The following is a 23632-nucleotide window of genomic DNA, read 5'->3' as shown; positions in this document are numbered from 1 at the left end:
ACCAGCCGACCAATAACTCGCCCCACTCCCCCCAGCTGAGCACTGACCGATACCTCATCCAACCCTGAGGTGCCCTAGCTCTTCCGGGTAACTCCCCATTACATCCTGGGCATGACGTGCTGTGGTATGGAATACCTCTTTGGTCAGTTTGGGTCAGGTGTCCTGTCTCTGCTTCCTCCCAGCTTCCCCTCCTCCCTGGCAGAGCATGAAGCTCAGAAAGTCCTTGGCCAGACCAAACATTTGAGCAGCAACTAAAAACGTCGGCGTTATCAGCGCTGTTCCCAGGCCAAAAAAAATCAAAACACAGCACTGCACTAGCTACTAAGAAGGAGAAAAATGACTGCTACTGCTGAACCCAGGAGAGCATCCTTGACTAGCCTGGCAAGCCTCCTACCAAAACCACTCTTCCCCTTCTTTCATCAGAGAATCTCCACCAGCCCCCAGTAACCTGGCCTACAAACTTGGGTCCCATGCTCAAGACACTCAAACCCCTGACTATGACACCACCCTTTTAACCATTTATTAACCTGGCCAATCCTCCTAGTTTTTTCTTGGTTCTCCCCTTTATCCTGGAGAATTGACAAAAAGACTATCTGAGCTCCAGAGCCCGCAACCACCTCTCCCAGGGCTCTTTGGTCCTTCTTTATGTTCGCCAGGCTACTGCTAGCTATATCCTTAGCACCCACATGGATCACTAGAAGTGGGTAATAGTCCATGGGACTTACTAGAGCAGGCAGCCTCTCTACAACATCACTGATCCGTGCCCCTGATAGGCAACACACCTCCCTCGGGACTGGATCAGGCTGACAGGTGAGTGCTTCTGTCCCTTTTGAAGTAGAGTCCCCGACTACCATGACCTGCCACTTTTTCCTGGCAGTACCAGTTGAGATCTTCTTTACCAGTGCATCAGCCAGCTGTTTCTGGTGTGAGTGCGTTTCCTCATTAGCCCCCCTGCAGGACAGCAAAGCTGAAGGATAGAAATATTTGTCAGTTTGAACTAAAGACTGCAGTGGGTAATTGAAAATATTTCCAAAGGGTGTTATAAATTCCAGGAGGATTTGGTGGGTTTGTTTGTTTATTTTTTTTAATAGAAAAATAAATAAATAAATCTTTCTCTAAAAGTTACTCTAATTCCAAGTTAAGTATGGCTTTGATGCTAATCAAATTATCATAATTAATAAAATGCTGCACATTGTGACAGATCGTTTTACTTTTTTTGGTAAGGTTTCATTTGCTGTTTCTCTGAAGCCAGTTTTCATAGCCTTACATAAAATTTCTGAGGAAGGCAGTACTGAGAGCTGGGAAAGAAGTATGCGAATTATCATAGCAGGCAGATGTCCCACAAAACCATTGGTCGTTTAAGAAAAAACAAACACATGTCTTTAATATTAGAGTGATAATATCTAAAAAATTATCCTGTGCATACAGAACCCTGTGCAATTCATTAAATGTGAAACCTGGGGTTCATAATTAAGCTCGTTAAACAAGAATATGTTTGGACTTTCCCACCTATTAATTTGTAACCACAAATTTACTTCTGGGAATTCAGAATGCTTGCTTAAGTGCTGTGCAGAAGCAGGCCTTTCTAAAAAAAATAAACAGACATTAACTACAGAGTAAATAATTAGTGCATAAGAGTTGGTTTTGCTAAACTGATAGCATAGCTGGGACTGGCAGAAACAATTGGAGATAATGCTACACAGATACAATTTGCTTCCAAATTATGTGACAAAATAAAAACGTAAATTTTCCAGACATTACATTGGGTACGATATATACCAAAGAAGCTTCTTTTTCCCTACATCTTTCCCTCTTTTTCCCTTAAAAAAAAAAAAAAAGAAAAAAAAAGGTAACAACATACCTTTGTAATTAAACCCTGTCCTTCAGACATGTCTGTAAAAGTTCCACTTTCTGCGGGGCAAAGCAGTACTGTTTGTAGAATGCAGAAATATGACAGTATTTTCCTTTTCTTCTGTATCTTCTTGTGACTACCACTGAGAATGTCCAATACAAAAACATCCGTGAAACTCTGTAAGAAACTCCCACTGGACAAGGAAAAGTTCCAAGGATTAGCTTAGCTCAATCATTTCAACTCATAAAATCTGAATGCTCTCCTGAATTACATGTCTGGATTTAACCCTTTCCTGATTCATATGAAAACATGATTTTCTTCTAAAAGACATATGTAAATAAACATTTGTTTCTATATTAGCTTCTAGCTGAGGACTTCATTTAGTCTTTCCTTAGATGACATAGAGATCCATAATTAAAAATTTAAAAAAATTCAGAAGTCTTTGTAAAAATGGAATTGCTTTAAAAGGAAAAATCTGAAGATGACTGTTTTGTGTAGAAAGAATCACAAAATCATGACATGGCTTGGGTTGAAAATAACCTTAAAAATCATTATGTTCCAACCCCCTTGCCATGGGCAGGGACACCTTCCACTAGACCATGTTCTTCAATGCACCATCCAACCTGGCTTTTTTGCATACTTGCATAGTCCCAGGGCCCGTCCACAATTTCTCTGGGAAACCTCTTCCAGAGTCTCACCACTCTCACAGTACAGATTATTTTCCTACAGTCTAATCTAAATCAATTTTGTCAGTTTAAAGCCATTCCTTCTTGTCCTGTCACTACATGCCCTCACAAAAAGTTCCTCTCCAGATTTCTTGTAAGGCCTGCTTACAACAGCCTGGAAGGCTGTTATAGGGTCTCTCTGGAACCTTCACTTCTCCAAGCTAAACACTAGCTCTCTCAACCTCTTTTCATAGGGGAGGTTCTCCAGCCCCCTGATCATCCTCTTGGCCCTCCTCTGGACTTGCTTCAACATGTCCTCGTCCTTCTTATGTTGGGGACCCTGGAGCTGAACACTGTACTCCAACTGGGGTCTCACAAGGGAGGAGTAGAGGGGGAGAATCACCTCCCTTGGCCTACTTGTCACGCTTCTTTTGATGCAGCCCAGGATGCAGTAGCTTTCTGGGCTGCAAGCACAAACTGTCTGGTCATGTTGAGCTTCTCTTTGACCAGCACCCCTAAGATCTTCTCAGGGCTGCTATCCAACCAGAAAGAATTTGTTCATTTTTCCTTTTCTCCATGGCTAAATAAATTAAGACTTAAATGTGTTCTATTTTTTCCCTATGATTCACATATCAACCCACATTTCAAGAGAAAACATAATAAAATGACCACTTTTCAAAGTCTTTCCCTTGTTACTAGGAAGTTAAACACAGTAAAAATAAATGTCATTTCATAAAAATGTTAAATTCCACAGAGAAAAGGCAGCCCCCCTATGAAAGAAAAGTGGAAATATGTATTATTTTCTCATGCGCATTTCATATTTCGTGATTTTTATTAGACACTGGCTTTTGAAATGCTTTTCTGGAGCATACACCTTAGACAGACCCAAGAGTAATATGCCATTGCATTTACTACAAGTTTTGCTTCCCTTATCAGAGACTCTTATCACTATGTTAGATCACTGTTTTCATTGACAATGCTTTTTCCAAAAAACAAAACCCCTTGGCATATCTTGTGCAAGACTAGGGTTTACAACAAACAGGCCATATATTTCACTAGCTGTACTTGAAAGAATGTCCTCTCATTGGCAACCTTTTATTTTTTTTTTAGTTATTTATTTTATTCTCATAGTCCTATATGGAGTGTGTAGTATAGGCTTTAAAGTAATGAAAATGTTTTTTCCTGGTATAGAAAGTACTATTCCTGTTCTTAGGTCATTCTTGGAAAATTGTTGTGCAATTTTAGGTTAATCAAAACTGATTCAAATTATAACTTGGAAAATGAGAAATTTAAAAGCAATGCCTTTATAAACCAATTAAACAAGAAATAGGATTTTAATGAAACTTGATTTTTTTATTAGAAATGAATAATTTAGTAAAACATATAGAGCATGCCTGTCATGGGACAGAAGTATTTCAGGCTTTATTTAATACTTCACCACCAGAAATTAACTCCAGCACAGCTTAACAATTTACCAATATTTAATTTACACTAAACTTTGATATTGATGAAATTCGCTCAAATGCATATGACACTTAGATTATCTGCTGATAACCTGACTGTTACCTGATATGTGTTTTATGCCTAGACTGTGATGAAATTCTGTATTTATATGGATTGGATATAAATATCATAAAGAAATGAAAAAAAAAATCATACTGTTGTAAATTATCTAGAAAACCTTTTCAGGGTGCTCTTATTGACTGTCTGTAAAACAAAGCTGGAGAGAACTGATCTCTGTCAGTTCTTGCATTCTCATGGCTTTTAGTTTCAAAAATGTGCCAAAAGCTTTTGGACAACTATGGTCAAATGGCACTCTACAGTTTCTCTGCAACTGTTCAGGATCTATGACAAATGGAGCATGTAGCAGTGCAGTGTGACTAACCCTTAGGACCGCCAGTCCTGTTCTGAGACCAGAGCTGATTCTAAAAGGGTTACAGGATTTCTGCCTGTGAAAATGCAACATAAACAGAGATAATATGTAAGGCAGTATGTTGAGAGGTAAGAGCTAGAATCTGAAAATTATTGCAGCTCAATAACATGACTTCAGTACAGCTGAGAACATAATGATTTAACTGCTGATTTTGCATTGCTGTTATAAGTGCCTGGGCAAGCTTTCTTTCAAGTAGGAGATGAAAAATTTACCTGAAAGTCATGAAAAGTTTATACCATGAAATAAGGTATAAAAGAAATCCAAGTGATGCAAAGAAAATTAATAATCGAGAGAAAATTTTTCTAATGTATTTTTTTGTGTGAATGCATCGTTAGGCTTGCTATGATTTAAAGGGATTTTGTTAATATTTTTAAGTTTTTCTAGTTATACCATTTATGTATGTTGTGTAACAGTGTGTAAAACTACAGATATTGAAATCTTGAGGCAAAAGTGGAATACTAAAGGGTAAATGGTCATTATTCCTAGTTTGCTATGTAGATTGTTTTTCTTGTGGTTTGTTGCTTTTTTGTTGGTTTTTTTTTTTTTTTTTTTGCCATCCGTATTTCTCTTAATATACTTTTAAAATGTAGCCAATAATGAATGTCTCAGAGTAGATCTGTTTTCTTATGGTAAATAATTGTCTGGTATGTAGTTCCTCATAACAACTGTTTTGTATCAGTTGCATTAATTTCTAGCAGTATCTGAATTAAAAAAAAACCACTCTATACAGTGAAGCTGCAACACAGTTGGAATCAACATACTCAGGATTATTTAAAGTTTAAATGCAGTCTAAAGCAGTTCTCACAAATATGAATGGTGTTGAAACTGTCATACTGGCTCATTGCCAGAGTTGTCTAGCTTTATATTCTGTCTGAGAGATTGGAGTGCATCAGTAGAGGATGAACTGAGCTGAAAATATAAGAAAATTAACGTTTTACATTCCACTTCTGTTCATATTATACATACATACTTGGCTTCATCGCATCTCTATAAAACAGATTAAAAGGTTTTTTTAATATTTAAAATGTCCAGACTCAGAGAAGTATAATTTTATCTCTTTTGATCATTACTTTTAAAGTTTTATACTGTGTGTATACAACACATATGGAGAAATTACAACAAAAACATCAGAGATTTGGAGAAATGGATTGTGATGAGGAAGCAGCAGAGATATGTGTTGTCATTCCAGTGTTATCCCCCGTACCCTTTCCATTTCCTGAAGGCTGTGAAAAAGCTCTCCTTTTGAGTCAAACAGAGGTTAGTCCCTGTATACAGACATGGGCTTCTGTCTTCTAGTCACACACTCTTTGTGTTATGCAAGATAACTGCCCATGTTGAAGAGGAAATATTTGTTTTTGCATGGTCTCATATACCCCATGATGACATACATACTTATGTAATCATGCCTATTATAGTCTGGGGAGAGATTATTGCTATTCATTGTGCCTAATCCTTCTTTCATGGTTTCAAAAGTTTGTCTATCCTATAACGAACGTAAAGACAGGTTTAGAGTTTCCAGCACCATCTAGCATTGTTTAGGAAGTTATTTAATTTCTGTGCGTGCAGTTCAAGACTTCTGTCTTCAGAAATTTAGAAAGATACATTATTTATCTGTCGTTGGTTTTCTAACTTATATGCAAATAGAAGATATATTGCGGCAGAAAGTGTAATTGCACTAGTGGCAAGCAGTGATGACATAGTTACCATATGAGTTATCACAGTCAATTTCACAATAACTCCTGATAACACCATTTTCCCTATTCCATAAAATGGAGTTAGAAGTAGAAATTTGTGTTGGGGAGACAAACAGAAGGTCGTTGTTGGTGTTCCTTCCATACTTCACTCCCACTGCGTCCTACTTATCAGCAAACAGAATCAATTACATTATTATCAGAAAACCTGAGAGAAAAAAATCTGTCACTTTTATATACACATTTATAGTAATTTTGTGGTAATTTATATAAGATCAAGAAAATGCATATTCCCATATGATGTCTTTTATTGTTATTTTGGTTAGATTAAAAAGGTTACAGTCACCTCTCTTTTTCATGGAGCCTTCACAGGTGGAGAGATGGCACACAGAAGTCAAGCCCTATTGCCTGCTTACTAAAAAGAACATTTAAGGGGGTGGTATCTAAGTTAATTAGGTAATGCTAGTTGAATGCTTTAAAAATGAAAACAAAAAGTTTAGCTGTGTTTCTCCAAATGTTGGGATATAGGAAGAGACATGGGGAACTACAACTATATATATCTTTTCTCCTCTAGCTGAATATCCTGATTTTATTCTTACACAGAGCTGAGAAAAAAGTCGTTCCCATCAGGATGGTAAATAGTGTAGCTAAATGGTCTTCCTAAGGAGAGTTATGCAACAGAAACCAGGAGCTTATCTTCATTCTGTCTGGGGATCATTTCACCTCTGAGATGTTGCCACTCTGAAGGGTGAATGTATCTGCTCTTGAAGAATGCAGTGATAACCCAGCTGTGTACTGTGCTAGTAATCGAGAAACATCCCAGTGTACACCTGCTTTCCTCTCCTGCTTGATCAGGCACATGGGCATACTGCAAAATTTTATCTCCAATGCAGGTCAACTGTATCTTATGACAACAAACAGAGTTTAAATATTTGTTGTTGAATCTAATGAAATGTTAATCTCATTGCCAGAGTTTAGTACCATTTATAATTCTTTCAGGCCTTATGTACATTCAGATACTGCAGCAAGAAAGCTCTTCTGAGCTAGTGCTGCTTCACCTGTTCCAAATGCAGCTGCAAGAATGCTAGTACAGAGTCCTTAGCCCCCATCAGCCTCTAGAATATCTACCAACAGCTCAATTAGCACTGATGCCGCTGAATTAGTGATAAGACCAGTAGGAATTTGTGTGTTAGATGTCTAAATTTAGACAAAATTTAGGCATTCCTAGCAATGTAAATGAATGCAGTGTTAGCTACACTGGCATGGGAGTCAGGGACATGAGTACATTTGTTTTTTTCCCTAAAGCAACAGAACTATGCTAAGAACAATTTGTTTCATGCATTCCTAAGGAAAACTTCAGACACTGGTGAAGAAAGGCTTATAGACAGGCTGTACAGCCTTACACATACTGGTCTATAACTGCACGAGAAAAGCCACAGAGCCCATCTGCGGAAGGGAGAATATTGTTGTAATGGATCCCACAGCAAGTAATAAAATGAGCTTAAAAACTGTGAATTTGATATTTACGATTGATCTGTGTCATAGAAACATAGAATAGTTAGGACTGGAAAGGACCTTAAGATCATCGAGTTCCAACCCACCTGCCATGGCCAGGGACACCTCACATTAAACCATGTCACCCAAGGCTCTCTCCAACCTAGCTTGAACCCCGCTGCCAAGGGTGGAGCATTCACAACTTCCTTGGGGAACCCATTGCAGTACCTCACCACCCTTACAGTAAAGAATTTCTTCCTTATATCCAATCTAAACTTCACCTGGTTAAGTTTTAACCTGTTACCCCTTGTCCTATTACTATAGTACCTAATGAAGAGTCCCTCTCCAGCATCCTTACAGGGCCCCTTCAGATACTGGAGAGCTGCTAGGTGGTTTCCACACAGCTTTCTCTTCTCCAGGCTGAACAGCCCAACTTTCTCAGCCTGTCTTCATACAGAAGGTGCTCCAGTCCCCTGATCATCCTTGTGACCCTCCTCTGGACTTGTTCCAACAGTTCCATATCCTTTTTGTGTTGAGGACACCAGAACTGCACACAATGTTCCAAGCGAGGTCTCACAAGAGCTGAGTAGAGGGGCAGGATCACCTCCTTCAACCTGTTGGTCATGCTTCTTTTGATGCAGCCCAGGATACAATTGGCTTTCTGGGCTGAGCAAATATGTCCAGAGCAAATATGCTGAAAGTCATATCAATATTGATTTAAGATATTTCTAATACTGACCTTCAATTATGCTTAGTGCTGGGCTATAATCAGAAAATATGTTAATGAGCTGTGTAAGAACAATATTTATTACTTTCTTAGCATCTCTCCTCTTCCTACCATGCTTATTAGAGAAGGGTCATAGAGCTCAGACAAAGCATGCTGTTACAGGCACAGCAGGTATACTCAGCAAGTACAGGGTTGTTTTTTTTCTAATTCAATGAGTATACTGGCCAGTAGTACAAAAGAGCAATCTCATGCTGACATTGTTATCCACACTAAGTTATATGCAGAACAGAAAAGGAAGAACCAGAATAGCCTCAGGTACAAGAAGTGAGTGTTTCACAACTCAGTATTTTAGTAGACAGTTGTGAGCAATAAGGAGAGAGATGTTGAAGGCCTGGAGGTAAATTTGGAAAAATATAGAGCAAAATATATTTGGAAAGGAAAAATACTCTTCAGCTTAAAATAAACATTTCATTGTTTGTACTTCAGGAGAGCAAATTTTTTAAAATTATTATTATTATTTATTCTGGTTTAAGGTCTGAAGAGGGTGTCAGACTTAGCTGTATCCATATTTTGTATTCACAGCCTGGAAGATGTGGAATAACATATGCTACATTTTTTCCCTGGGTAGTTTAGTGACTAAACTGATTTGCTGTTCTTGAAGGATTGAAATGATTTGATTCAGAATATATCCTTGAAGAAATTCCTGGGACCGGTACAATTTCAAGTTGTCCTTTACTACAGGTTTGCAGCTTCATTAAATATAATTTTTCATGTCTGTGCATTTCATTTACCAGGAAAGAGGAGAAGTATAGAAAATTATTACTGCCTACCATTTTTTGCAGTGTTCCTATCTGCAGTGCTGTCTTTAACCACTAATGGAAGTGGCTCATACAAAGTATGTAACTATTTTTGCAAAGTTGTACACACAGCACTACTAATCCTATCTTTGCAGGCACTAGATCAAGACAGCAACATAATGGTGATTAAATTAAAACAAACAAGAAAAAAATGTCAATGCAACCTGCAGCTGAACCTTAGAGTAAACCTTCAAGAGAAGATTTACTTTTAACACCTGCAAGCAAAATTGTAGGGCTCTTTTAGCAAACAAAATCTCAGACGGTTTGGATAGACCTTGCATCTGAGAAAATTAGTGCGTAGAAAAAAATCCTGGAACAGATAATCCTTGCAGTTATCTTGCTTAGGAAGAATGATGATGATAATGAAATACTTTATATTAGACATCAGAGAAAGTTCTTGTGAAATAATGGAATTTAAAAAGAGGCACAAGAAGGACAAACTTTTTTAGCACACACTTCAACAATGTGGTTACAGCAGCATTGCTTCAGTCTGTAGAAGCAGTGCAGAATAAATCTTTGTATCAATGATGTAAGATGAATGTTGTCTTGGTCTAGACCCAGCTGGTAATTCAGTACCATGCAGCCATTTGCTAAAGTCCCACCCTCCCCCACCTTCCCCTAGTGGGATGGGATTAGAATTGAAAGAATGGAAAACCCACAGGTTGAGATAAGAACAGTTTAACAACTAAAATAAAATACAATATAGTGATAATAGAAAGCATACCGACAATAAAAATACTGATAAGACTTATAGGAAAACAAACAGACAAATAATAAAAAAAAAAAACAAACCACAAAACAAAAATAAGAACTGAAAAATCAGAAAACAAAAGTGATGTACAATACCATTTCTCACCATGCACTGACTGATACCCAGACTGACCCAAGAGGCGATCTAGCCCTTCCGGGTAACTCCCCCCTGTTTATATGCCAAACATGATGTGTATGGAATACCGCTTTAGCTAGTTTGGGTCAGGTGTGCTGTCTCTGCTTCCTCCTGGCTTTTGTGCCCTCCTGACTGGAAGAGCATGAGACTGAAAAGTCCTTGATCAGAGTAAGTGCTACTTAGCAACACCTAAAACACCAGTGTGTTACCAGCATTATTCTCAGGCTAAAGCCAAACCACAGCACTGCACCAGCCACTATGAAAAAGAATAACCACTACAGCTGAAACCAGGACACAAGTACAGTGACAGTAATCGGTAATTTAGGAAGAAGGCAAAATTAATTCTAGAAAACTAACGGCTGTAGTCTTTGGGATAAGTTTCACTCTGTACTGCTTTTAGTTTGTTTGGCTGATATTTTAGCTGTTTTGTAGCCCTTCAGTTAGTGCGACTGACCAGGTTTATTTTTTGGTTTTGTCTCTGTTTGTCTGTCAGCTTTGTGCTACTGTTTATTTTGTTTGTGACTTGTCCCTTTTTCTTGCCATCCCATTCGACAAAGTACATGATCAGGTTATCCTACTGAAATGACCATTCCCATGTGCCAGTACCCTTACCAACAATCACAAATGACCAGTTTTGGTTCTCATTACTGTCTCTGTTATATCATTAGTTGATCACATTTGTATCATAGTATGGGGTTTTTTATGGCTTCCTGCTTTAATTTTCCCTTTTGCCCTGAGAAGGTCTACAAAGGTCCTTAGTGAAATACCCCTAAAGAAGCAGAGGCTCCTGCTCCTAAATACAGCATTTAAAAGCCAACCAACCCACTGCACACAAATCCTGTAGAAGAGTAGAAAACAAAATGGAAGCTGTCTTTATGATACAGTGTTTCGGGGAGATGTAAAAGAACTGTTTTCCATTCTAGTGGAAATATATTAATGATTTTACTTAAAACTGCTCTGACAGCAAAAATGGCTTTGAAGGATAGTTGGAGTCTAACATTTAGGAAGGATTTTTCATATCAGAAAGCAAAGTTTACACTGATGGAATGATTTGGGAATAATTTTAATTTCAAATGTTCTAAACAAATGTGGAGGTTGCTGGTTACTGTTTACTTTCTTTTTTTTTCTGTAGTTTTCTCTCTGTTTTTAAAATGAGAATCTTTAAGTCAAATATTTGCACCCTCCTAGTAAAGACTGGAATGATTTTTTAAATCTCTAGAATTTTCACAGGCAAGGACTGCTATTTTCTGTTCATCTCTAATCAACCCTGCTCAAACACATCTTGCTGTAACAGCTGGTCCCCAGAAATGTTTGTACAGTTTGGATCTAGGGATTTTAACACAAATGAAAAAAAATCATCAGAAAACTGGCAATAAAAACTGCATAAAGTTCACCAAGTTAGCCATTTTAATATGTAGGTTCTGGGGGTTTTCTACATGCTCTGAAGGTAAGCAAACCTGTTACATTAATTGGAAAAAACAAACTGCATCATGGAACGTGGAGAAAGTGGCTAGTTTTCATAACCTTCCAAAAGCTATTGGGTGAAAAGACCACACTTGTAAGTGTTCCTCTCTGTAATTTTCTGTCAGACTAACTGATTTATCTCTTAGAATCATAAAATCACAGAATAGGTACGGTTGGAAAGAACCTTAAGATCATCTAGTTCCAGCTCCCCCGCCACAAGCGCGGACACCTCACACTAAACCATATCACCCAAGGCTCTGTCCAGCCTAGCCTTGAACACCACCAGGGATGGAGCATTCACAACTTCCTTGGGCAATGCATTCCAGTCCCTCACCATCCTAACAGGAAAGAACTTCTGCTTTATATCTAGACCTGAACTTCCCCTGTTTAAGTTTTAACCCATTACCCCTTGTCCTGTCACTACAGTCCCTCTCTGGCATCGTTGTAGGCCCCCTTCAGATACTGGAAGGCTGCTATGAGGTCTCCATGCAGCCTTCTCTTCTCCAGGATGAACAGACCCAACTTTCTCATCCTATCTTCATATGGGAGGTGCTCCAGCCCCCTGATCATCCTCATGGCCCTCCTCTGGACTTGTTCCAACAGTTCCATGTCTTTTTTATGTTGAGGACACCAGAACAGTACACAATACTCCAAGTGAGGTCTCACAAGAGCAGAGTAGAGGGGCAGGATCACCTCTTTCAACCTGCTGGTCACGCTCCTTTTGATGCAGCCCAGGATACGGTTGGCTTTCAGGGCTGCAAGCACACACTGCCAGCTTGTGTTCACTTTCTCATTGACCAGCACCCCCAAGTCCTTCTCCACCGGGCTACTCTGAATCTCTTCTTTGCCTAAGCTGTAGCTGTGCCTGGGATTGCTCCAGCTCTGGTGTAGGACCTTGCACTTGACATGGTTGAACTTCATGAGGTTGGCATCAGCCCATCTCAGAAGCATGTCCAGGTCCCTCTGGATGTCATTCCTTCCCTCCAGTGTATCTACCAAACTACACAGCTTGGTGTCATCAGCAAGCTTGCTGAGGGTGCACTCAATCCCACTGTCCATGTCAGTGACAAAGATGTTAAACAAGACTGGTCCCAACACCAATCCCTGAGGGACACCACTTGTTACTGGTCTCCAGCTGGACATTGAGCTGTTGACCACAACTCTTTGCATTCAGCCATTCAGCCAGTTTTTATTCACCGAGTGACCCACCTATCAAATTGATGTCTCTCCAATTTAGAGACATGGTTGTTGTGTGGGACAGTGCCAAAGGCTTTGCACGATTCCAGATAGATGATGTCATGGGCTTTGCCCCTGTCCATCAGTTCTGTAGCCCCATCACAGAAGGCCACCAAATTGATCAGGCAGGATTTCCCCTTAGTGAAGCCATGCTGGCTGTCACCAAGCACCTTGCTGTTTTTCATGTGCCTTAGCATGCCTTCCAGGAGAATCTGCTCCAAGATTTTGCCAGGCACAGAGGTGAGACTGACTGGTCTGTAGTTCCTCAGGTCATCCATTTTCCCCTTCTTGAATATGGGGGTTATATTTCCCTTTTTCCGGACATCGGGAGCTTCACTTGACTGCCAGAATTTTTCAAATGTAATGAAATCAACAGTGGCTTAGGAACTTCATTTGCCAGCTCCTTCAGGACCCGTGAATGGATTTCATCAGGTCTCATGGACTGGTGCATGTTCAGGTTCCTAAGATGATCTTGAGCTACATCCTCTTCTGCATTGGGCCTGGTGTCTTCATTCTCACAGTCCCTGCATCTGCCATCCAAGACTTGGGTGTTGTGGTCAGAGCATTTGCCAGTGAAGACTGAGGCAAAGAAGGCATTAAGAATCTCAGCCTTCCCCAAATCCAGGAGAGCCAGTTCTCCCAAGAGCTTCTGGGAAGTGTCCACATTGTCCCTAGTCTTTTGTTTTCTACATACCTACAGAAGCCCCTCTTGTTGTCTTTCACATCCCTTGCCAGATTTAGTTCTAACAAACAGGGCCTTAGGTTTCTTGACCTGGTTTCTAGATTCCTGGACAATATCCCTGTATTCTTCCTAGGCTACCTGTCTTTGCTTCCATCTTTTATAAGCTTCTTTTGTCCCTTCAAGTTTCCTCAGTAGCTCCTTATTTATCTATGGAGGTCTCCTGGCCTTCCTGCCACATTTTATTCTAGTCAGGATGCAACACTCCTGAGCTTGGAACAAGTGATCCTTCAATACCAGCCAACAGTTCCCCCTGACCCCCCCACTTCTCTTCAGATAACTGTGTATATGCTTTTTTTCCATAAACTTTTAAACCTATTCTGGTTTTCTGAAGATCAGGGAATGATTTGGTGATAATCATTGAGTTGAAACATATCCTCTGTCAAGCAAAATACCTGGAAAGCTCATCACTGTGCATTTGGCACCTTGAGTTTCAGAGTAAATGTCAGCAATAATAGCAATATTTTAATTACATGATTTCTTTTTTCTGGAAAAATGTCACCTGTGTTCTTTGTATCATTAGCATTTGATAAGTAGTGAATGCCTCTGGGGCTGAAAACATTATCATTGTAATGTATATATTTAACTCAGCATATGGAATCAGAGAATAATTTTGTTTAGAAGCAACCTCCAGAGGTCACGTAGTCCAACCTTCTGCTCAGAGTGTGTCCAAGACTGCACAGGGCCCTGCCCAGTCCAGTTCTGAGTAATTTTGAAGGGTGGAAATTCAACAATTTCTGAGCAACCACCTCTTTTGTTTGGCCACCCAATCACATAGATATCTTAGAATGTGAGATGCATCACCCTCATATTTCAAGTAAAATGTGGGGGGTTTTGCTTATTTACCTATCAAGGTGCACTTTCAAATGCAGAAGAAAGTTACTGAAGAAATAACTTGAAGTGTAATCTGTGTAATATGAGGACATTTTATTTAAAATTAGGTGTTTCTCGCTGAGTTGAGAAGAACTAATTTTGTGAATGACATTATTCATGAGTTTAAAGAGCATTCTACTAAACAAAACAACAAAAAAATAAAACCAATAAAAAAACCCATAGGCATTTAGAAGCAAAAGCAGTTTGAAAATGCTCAAGATTGACTACCACTCTGGACTTTTTAAAAATTATTTCTAAGTATCTCCTTACCTCCACTCCGTCTCTCCTTCGTGATCTATTGCCATGTGAATACACAGGTACATATATGGGAGGAGCTTAATGGCTAATAAAAAGATTCACAGACTTCAGCAAGTAAAGCGCTGGTTATTTTCTACATTAGCACAACTGATTATAAGGTGTTGAAGCAGGATGTAAGCGTTGTTCTTTGAGAGGTGTTTGTGTTTTTGGTGTTTTGCATGTTTCTTTTTATTGTCTATTGGATGATGCCATTCTCAGTAATCCTGCTGTTTGAGTATCTATGGATTATGTCTCTCAGAAAAAGTCAAGAGAAGCCAAAGATTTTTCATTGCTGGGAATATGATGATATAGATATGAGCAAGAGTTGAGGAGGAATTTTTTTGCATGATAGAAATATAAACTTGGGTTATTTCAGACACTTGCCAAATTAAGGTATGCTAAGAATTATTTTTGATATTACACCCTGTGGATTTAGCTCTACATTTTAACTGCTTAGATATCATGAATTCGGAAGATCTTTCTTTGACAAAATACTGTGACTAGGACCCTCCTTGTTGGTATTCATCATGGCTAAAGGCTAAAATATAGCCTAACATACATGCATACATGAAGTAAAAACAAATAAAATATCATTATATCTCTACTTTGGTTTATCACAGAAGGGCTGTGCAAACGTCTCCAGAAGAACTAGCGATGACTCAGTGTATGACCTAAGTGACACAGAAAAGATGGGGAGTCATCTTGCATAAGAACAGCATTCTTTAGTAGCTTCAAATGCAATAAATATCTTTGTAAAGATGAGTCATTTGCTATAAAGGTCACTGAATATCTACAAAACTTTATGGGTTTTTTAATGCCTATTCAACAGCAATAATAACTTTTGGAAATTTCAGCTTTTAAATAATAGGTGAATTTATAACAAGAAAGTAGTATGTCCTTCCATTTACCACTGAAAAGTTTTAGATAGTGGGAAAAGGGCAATAAACTAGGAAAAGTAGGAAAAGAAGGATTATCTGTATTCTTTTTTTAACAGAATAAGTGTTGAAAGTAAAACTAGCAATGCTTTAAAGACTGGAATATAGCTTGTTCAGCATAATTCTTTCCTGTTACCTTTCCTCAGTTGTTATAATCACTGTAAAAACTTGAAATAAAACATAAGCAGTCCCAAAATTATATTTGCCAGCAGGTGATAATAGGCAGTAAAGCAGTGACATGGGTTGGAAATTTTAACTTAATTGTTTTATTCTAGTCTTTTGTTTTATTTGAAGTCATAAGGTTTTGTGAAAGACAGGTCTCAGTTGCACAACTTATATAATCTGAGTGGATTTAGGAAATACAAATATTCACCCATTAAAAGCAAGATTTAAAAAAAAGCAAACTGCAATTTGAATTAAAAAATAAACTTTAAAAGAAGGTGTACATTGCTGAAGGCAGAGTGTAGCAACAGCTTTAAGATGATTATAAACTTGCATTTATACTGGAGGGAAGAATGTATAGTACATCAGATTTGACAACAAGAAAGTAATTACACCAAAACTCATCCACTGAAAGATAATTTATGAAAGAATCTTTCAGTGCTAGCCAATTGCTGATATAGGCAGCTAGTCATCAACCAAACGGCTGAGGTTGGAAGATCCTCCTGTCTGCTGGAAGTTGTCCCCTCACCATGGCAGTGGCATTGGAACTAGATGATCTTTAAGGTCCTGTTCAACCCAAACTATTCTATGATTCTATGATCTCATCCAGCCCACATGCTTAAAGTTGAAACAGGTTGCTCAGGTCTGTGTCTGGTTGGGTTCTGCATGTCTCCAAGGATGGAGTCTACAAAAGCCCCCTGGGCAGCCTGTCCCAGTGTCTGACAACCCTCACCATAAACAAGCTATGCTTAAATGGAATTGCTGAATTGCTTACATTTTAATTTGTGCCCATTGCCTCTTGTTCTGGCATGGAAAAACTGAAAATGTTTACCCCTGTCTTCTTAACCCTGCCTCCCTTCCCCATCAAGTATATACATTATAATATTTATTAATATTAATAGTATATTGCTAGCTCATGATCAGCTTGGTGTCTGTGAAGATTTTGATGCCCTTCTCTGCCAAGCTGCCTTTTTTTTTTTTTTTAATAAACCCTCAGCCTGTATTTGTGTCTGAGGTTATTTATCTCCCAAGTGCAAGACGTAGCATTTTAATTTATTGAACTTCACAAGATTCATGTATAACTGTTTCCACTATGTCAAGGTCCCTCTGAATGGCAGCACAAATACATGGCATATCAACTGCCTCTCCCACTTTCATACTATCTGTAAACTTGCTGAAGGTGTGCTCTCTGACATTATCTATGTTATTAATTAGGATATTAAACAGTATTGACCCAAGTACTGAACTTGGAGTACACTGTTAGTTACTGGCCTCTTCCTAGTCTCTGTACCGTTGATCCACAATCCTTTGAACTGACAGTTCAGATAGATAGACAGTTTCCAGTTCACTGCCCTTATATCTAGTCTGTACTTCCTCAGTTTTTCATAAGAATCTTGAGAGAAATAGTGTCAAAAGCCTTGCTAAAGCCAAGAAAAATCACATTCTGCCTTCTTCCTTCTCCACCTTGTCCATCTTCTCACTGCAGAATATTATCAGGTTTGTCATGGCATGACTTCACCTTCATATATCCATGCTGACTACTTAACATCACCTTTTCCTTCAAGTTTGTAAAGGATTTCAGGGATTATTTGCTCCATCTCCTTTCCAGGAATCAAGGTGAGGCTCACTGGGTTGTAGTTGCCTGGATATTCTTTCTTGTCCTTGGTAAAGACAGGAGCGATGTTCTGACATTTGCTATCTTCAAGTCCTCAGGCATCTATCCCAGTTGTTGCAGTGTTTCAAAGATGACTGACAGTGGCTTGATAACGACCTTGGCCAGTTCCCTTAGCACTTGTAAACGTATCTTATCTGGTCCCATGGAAGTGTAGAAGTCCAATTTGTTCAAATATTCTCTAATCTGACCCTTCTCCACTAAGGGCCTTCCTTGCTCCAAATCTTTCTAAGGGTCTCAGGGGATTCTCAGAGAATCCTAGGATTCTTGATGGCAAGTTTTACAATACTGAGGCAAAGGAGGCACTAAGTACTTTGTCCTTTTCCATGTCTTTTGTCACCCTGCCACATTCAGCAGCAAGTTCACATTTTTGTTAGTCTTCACGTTTTGATGATGTACTTGTAAAAGCCTTTCTGGTTGCCCTTAGTATTCAGATTCAGCCCCAAATCCATCCCTGTATGCTCAGACAGTTTCTACCTCTGGTACGAAATTATAAGCTCTTTCATATTTGGTAGGAAATTATAGGCTCATCGATCTTACTTCTGTCCATGGGAAGGTAATGGAGTAAATCATTCAGAGGGTTATCACATCTCAAATGAAGGCTGTAATTGGGAAAAACCATCACAGGTTCACCACGAGCAAATCATGTTTGCAGAGCAAATATCCTCCTACAACACAGTAACCTGCTCAGCTGATGTGGTGTGAACAGTGGACATTGCCTGGATTTCTTCAAGGCTTTTGCTACGGTTTTGCACAGCCTCCTCCTAGAGAAACTGACATGTTATGGTCTAGACAAGTTCTCTATGTGGTGGATGGAAAAATGGCTGGCCAGCCATACCTGCAGGGTAGTGATAAACAGCTTGTTTCCAAACTGGGGATCTGTCAGTAGCGGAGTTCTCAAAGGATAAATATTGGACCTAACATTGTTTAATATCTTCATAAATGATCTGGAAGATGACATCGAGTGTACCCTGACCAAGTTTGCCGCGATACCTAAACAAAGTGGGAAGTGGACAATTCTGAAGGGAAAGCCACCCTGCAGGAGGACCTGGATAGGCTGGAAGAGTGTGCAAACAACCGTATGAAGTTCAACAAGGAAAAGGGTAAGGTCTTGCACCTGGCTAAACCAAATCCAAGAGTGCAGCACAGGATGCGATCTACCTGACTGGGAAGCAGCTCTGTGGAAAGGGACTGGGGGTCCTGCTGAACAACACACTCAATATGAGTGAACAATGTGCTGCTGTGGCAAAGAAAGCCAACAGGAAAACCCAACAAGAAAGAAAGCTGGTTTACACCAACAAAGACATCACCAGCCAAGGTAAAGAAGTCATTATTCCACTCTACTCAGCACTTGCCAGGCCACATCTGGAATACTGTGTTTAGTTTTGGCTCCTGCTATGCTAAAAAGATGCAAATAGGCTGGAGAGGGTCCAGGCAAGGGCCATAAAGATGATCCAAGGACTAGGAAGCCAGCCGTGTAAGGAAAGGCTGAGGGAACTGGACTTGTTCAGCCTTGAAAAAAAGGCTCAGTGGACATGTTATCGCTGTGTTTAAGCATTTAAAGGGTGGTTTCAAAAAAGTCATAGACTTCCTTTTTACAAAGAGTCATGTGGAAATAAGAGGGGTAATGAGTACATGTCACTTCCAGGGAGATTCTAATTGGACAGTAGGGGAAAATTTTTCACGATGAAAACAGACATGAGACTAACCTCACCAGGTTATGATGACCCATACATTTTAATTCCAGTCGATCCTCACTGACAACTGGTCAAGTTTTTAATAGATGCTGTAGCAAAAATTTCAATTCTAAAACAAGATCCTGAGAAGTTAGGCATGCAATCTGGGTGGCAAAGAGTTAAGATTAGCAGTGTGATCAAAGAAACTGTTGTGTGCCAAACTGTCAAGGTCACTTTATAGCTCCCAGGAGAGAAGCACATATTGACTATTTGCTTGGCAATTAAAAGCCATCACAAAAATATTACAGATTTCAGTGTTTTAAATGGATGAACCTGGTGGTTGTTGAATAGTAGTAGTGTGTGGTCCTTTGGCTTGAGCATCGATCACAACTCTAGTAGAAACTGGGAGCTTGTAGTGCATGTACTTCACACAGTCCCTGCACTCTCTGATTCAAAAATTACTGATGTATCACAATATCCAATTTATACTGTTGCCTGAAATGGAATTTCTGAAGTTATAGCTGATTCGGAGAAATGTCAAATTACCATCAGAACCCAATCCCAATGTAACTCACCTTTCTGGCTAGCTCAGGAACCAGATGGGAGGTGGTGTATTGACTGTTGGTGCCTGAATGCTAATACAGTCACTGTACCAAACACTGAAAACTTTACAAAGCTACTTTGCAACCATGGATAGCAGCCCTAGATGTAAAAGAGATGTTCTTTATATTTCCTTTATATTTTCTATATATTTGCCACACTTGCTGAACTCTTACAGTCAGTCTCACATCCCAAGACGTGAAACTATATTAAAGTATAGAGATTATATTCTGATCAAAGGAACCTGCTCTGAGAAGCTGGAGGAGGTGGCAGCAGAAGTATGACAAATGCTAAAGAAAGCAGAAATTGAGCTTCCACCCTGAAAATATCAGGGACCAAGTAAAGAAGTAAAATGTTTCAGTACTTGGTGGATAGTAGGTAGTGAAGTAATTCCTCCACATACCATAAGAAAAACCAAAAAGCTGCAAATGCCTCAATCAAGGCAGGAGCCAAAACAATTAACAGGAACTTCAGTGTATTAGAGAAAGCATGTACCTGGATTTTCTATCATTTCTCATCCAGTATACTCACTCTAATCATCGTTCATCATGATATAGAAGAGATACACTATGTGTTGGAGAGAGTGAAGAAGGATGGAAAACACCACTGGTGGGAAACTCTCTTTAGAGGCATGCCTCTAAGAGTTACTTTTTGAGGTTGAGAGAATCCTTATTGCATCACATACTCAGTAAGTGGATTGGAAGTAAGCCTTAATGAGAAAGATTTGAGGGTGTTAGTTGATGAGAAGCTCAACATGAGCTGGCAGTATGTGCTTGCAGAAAGTGAACTGCATCCTGGGCTGTATCAAAAGAGGGGTGACCAGCAGGTTGAGGATGGTGATTCTACCCCACTACTCTGCTTTCATAAGACCCCACCTGGAGTACAACATCCAGCTCTGGGGCTCCCAGCACAACAAGAAAGATGTGGACCTGTAGAAGCAAGCTCAGAAGAGGGACACAGAGATGACTAGAGGGCTGGAGCACCTCTCCTATGAAGGCAGGATGAGAGAATTTTGCTTGTTCAGCCTGGAGAAGTCCCTGGAGACAACTTATAAGAGCCTTCCAATACCTAAAAGGGGGCCTACAAGGAAAGTGGAGAGGGACATTTTACAAGGGCAGATAGTGATAGGACAAAGAGTAATGGCTTTAAGCTGAAAGAGGGTAGAATTAGATTAGATGTTTGGAAAGAATTTTTACTGTGAGAATGGTGAGACATTGGAACAAGTTTCCCCGGGAAGTTGTGGGTGCCCCATACCTGGAAGTGTTCAAGGCCAAGCTGGATGGGGCTTTGAGCAGCAAGGTTTAGTGGAAGGTGTCCCTGCCTGTGGCAAGGAGGTTGGATCTAGATGATCTTTAAGGTTCTTCCAATGGAAACCAAGTTATCATTCTGTGATTCTGTGTTTGATTTAGAAATTAACCATTGACCAAGTCTGGAACTAAGTCTGGATCCAGCTGCACAAAACTCCCTTCAGAGAGTTCAGAATGCAAGGGGTTTCTTTCTGAAACTCATGACTCAACAGAAGGGTCTCCCTGACAGTTTTGTCTGATCCTGTCCTCTACGCAATAAATAATCAAGTGTACCTTCACCATAGAATCTTGTTAAGCCACTGTCCCAATTTGTATCAATAAATATATTGCTATTTCTTTCTTTACAAGTGAAGTGCGTCATTCCACCTGTGACAACATTCCTGACCACTGGTAAGAAGCACAGCAGAGACTCATCCCTCATTTCCCCCTTACCATCTGCATCATGTGTTCCTAATGCTAAAACTATCACTGCCATTAATAATTTCCTATTTGATGTAGTTACTGTGATTTTTCTTTATTTTCTTTGTGATTTCTGAAATCTATTGAGAGTGTTCTGAGATGTTTGGTTCAACACAGCACTGACACTACTAGAAGCAAATACATGAACTTGTTAAGTGAACTAAGAAATCATTCTTCAGTGTCCTGAACACAAGGTTTTTCCATCTGCATGTTGTATCACCATATGGATATGTATACGTAGTCTGGAGTTTTCTTTACCTCTTTTTGTTCTTCCCAGGGCAAGAGGACTGGAGCAAGTACGAGAACTGATTAATCTAAATCTGTTTGTGACCACTAATCCCTTTGTCACTCTTAATGCTGACTTTCATATGATGAAAACTCATCTTCTCTGAAAGCTTTAGAGAATTTTCATCCCATGAAAATTTCTCAAAATTACTAATTCAATGTGTCAGACTTTTGAGCAATCTGGGCAATTTGCCCTGGTTTGAAAATATGCTCTTGTTTGTGATACTTTCATTAATGGTGAGACAACACAGGTACATTCAGCATTGTGTCAGTCAGTTTTGAAACCAATATATCTACAATATACCAAACAATAGTATAAAGGAACATTTGCCATTGATGAAAAGATGGTTTACTCTATTATAGTAGATGCTACACTATAACCAAATATAGCACCCAGAAATATATGTTCTCCACCCAGAAAAGATAAGTTTCACTGGCTATAATAAACCATACTTAAAAATTATTCTAATCTTTCTATTTGTGATTGCATAGAATAACAGATTCTTCAAATTTGCAAAGCCAGACCACAAATAATCTTTTTGTTTCCTGTTTGTATGCAACTTTCATTTTAAACATTTTTAATACAGCAACCTCCAGTTTATCTTCTTAAAGAAATTAAAAGGCAAAATTGGTCTACATGTTCTCCAGCAGCTTTTTCAGCTTTCTGATATTTTTTCCTTCTTCTCTTCTCTGCCTTCTCTTTGTCTTTGAGTTTTGACAATCATAATGATTTTTTAAAAAGTATTTCATATATTCTGAGACAGAGATCTAATTTAGCAACATTGAAATCACATGGATCAAACAGTTTCAAATTTTCATTATTAATCTGCTAGAACAATTAATATATTGAATATTTTAGAATTTTAATATTTATTCTACATAAAAAAAAAACACTGGCTCAATTTATTTAATTGCAGTTTTAATTAAGAGTTTGACTGTGCTTGGCCTGGGGATGAAACCAGAAGTTTTTAATGAGTGAATAGTAGGGACTTCACAAAACTCCCTGGCAGTAAACACATAGAAATAATTCAGAGTCTGTAATTTGATAAAGCTAAAATTTGTGAATAGGAAAGAAAGTCAGAAAATTAAACTAAATTAATGATAGATTCTTCAGTGTGTAAAACTAATGATTTTACAATCATTTAAGGTAAAGAGAAAGGCTCTTTACCTTAAATGATTGTAAAATCATTAAATAGTCTATGTAGTGTATTACAACAAAATTAACATTCTGCTTGGATGTTACTTCTGGCTGACATTCCTCTTCTGATCCTCATTTTACAGCAGAATTGTATCTCAGAAGTATTCTTTCTGATTTAACATCTTTTTTTTTAAATTTAATATTCCCCCAATTAAATTTAGAAAGCCTTTGTGTTCATTTCAATTTTCAGCTCTGTAGGGGGCGTCGTTTGCATTGAAAACATTGTGGATACATACTTTCCTTTCCTCAAAATTATTTGACCACCCTTTTTCAGAAGAGAGGGTCCTGCTGATTATCAGCTGGAGTAACACAAGCCCAGCCTACTTTGCACACCAAGATGTTTCCACTGCATCACTGCTCTGATATCATCAGCTGGAAGAAACATCTAGGTGAGCACCATCTAGAGCTACAGTAAAACCTTGATTTACTGTTAGATTTTGTCTTAGTTATAAGAATTCTTAAGCTTTAATTAATTTTGTCAATCCTGCTTGTTCCTTTTCCTGAAAGTATATATTTTATTTGTCCCTGTAAAATAATCCTCATGCACAAATGTTACTCTGTTGCCCTCTTTCTCCCTTGGAAATGGAGACACAGGCATGGGCTGGGGCAGGGTATCAGCTGTGG

At 38.9% G+C, this 23632-nt stretch overlaps 1 long non-coding RNA gene across 1 annotated transcript; it reads left to right on the top strand.

Moving 5' to 3' along the window:
* The first annotated feature begins 613 nt into the window (after positions 1–613).
* Positions 614–23391, top strand: LOC136005057 (uncharacterized). The gene is made up of 3 exons (XR_010608673.1): positions 614–810; positions 21415–21456; positions 23283–23391. It is a non-coding gene; the product is annotated as an uncharacterized LOC136005057 (long non-coding RNA).
* The last annotated feature ends 241 nt before the right edge of the window (positions 23392–23632 follow it).

Source organism: Lathamus discolor, chromosome Z, assembly GCF_037157495.1.
Source record: "Lathamus discolor isolate bLatDis1 chromosome Z, bLatDis1.hap1, whole genome shotgun sequence".
Classification (NCBI taxonomy): Eukaryota; Metazoa; Chordata; class Aves; order Psittaciformes; family Psittacidae; genus Lathamus; species Lathamus discolor.
This window is presented reverse-complemented; position numbering and strand designations above follow the sequence as displayed.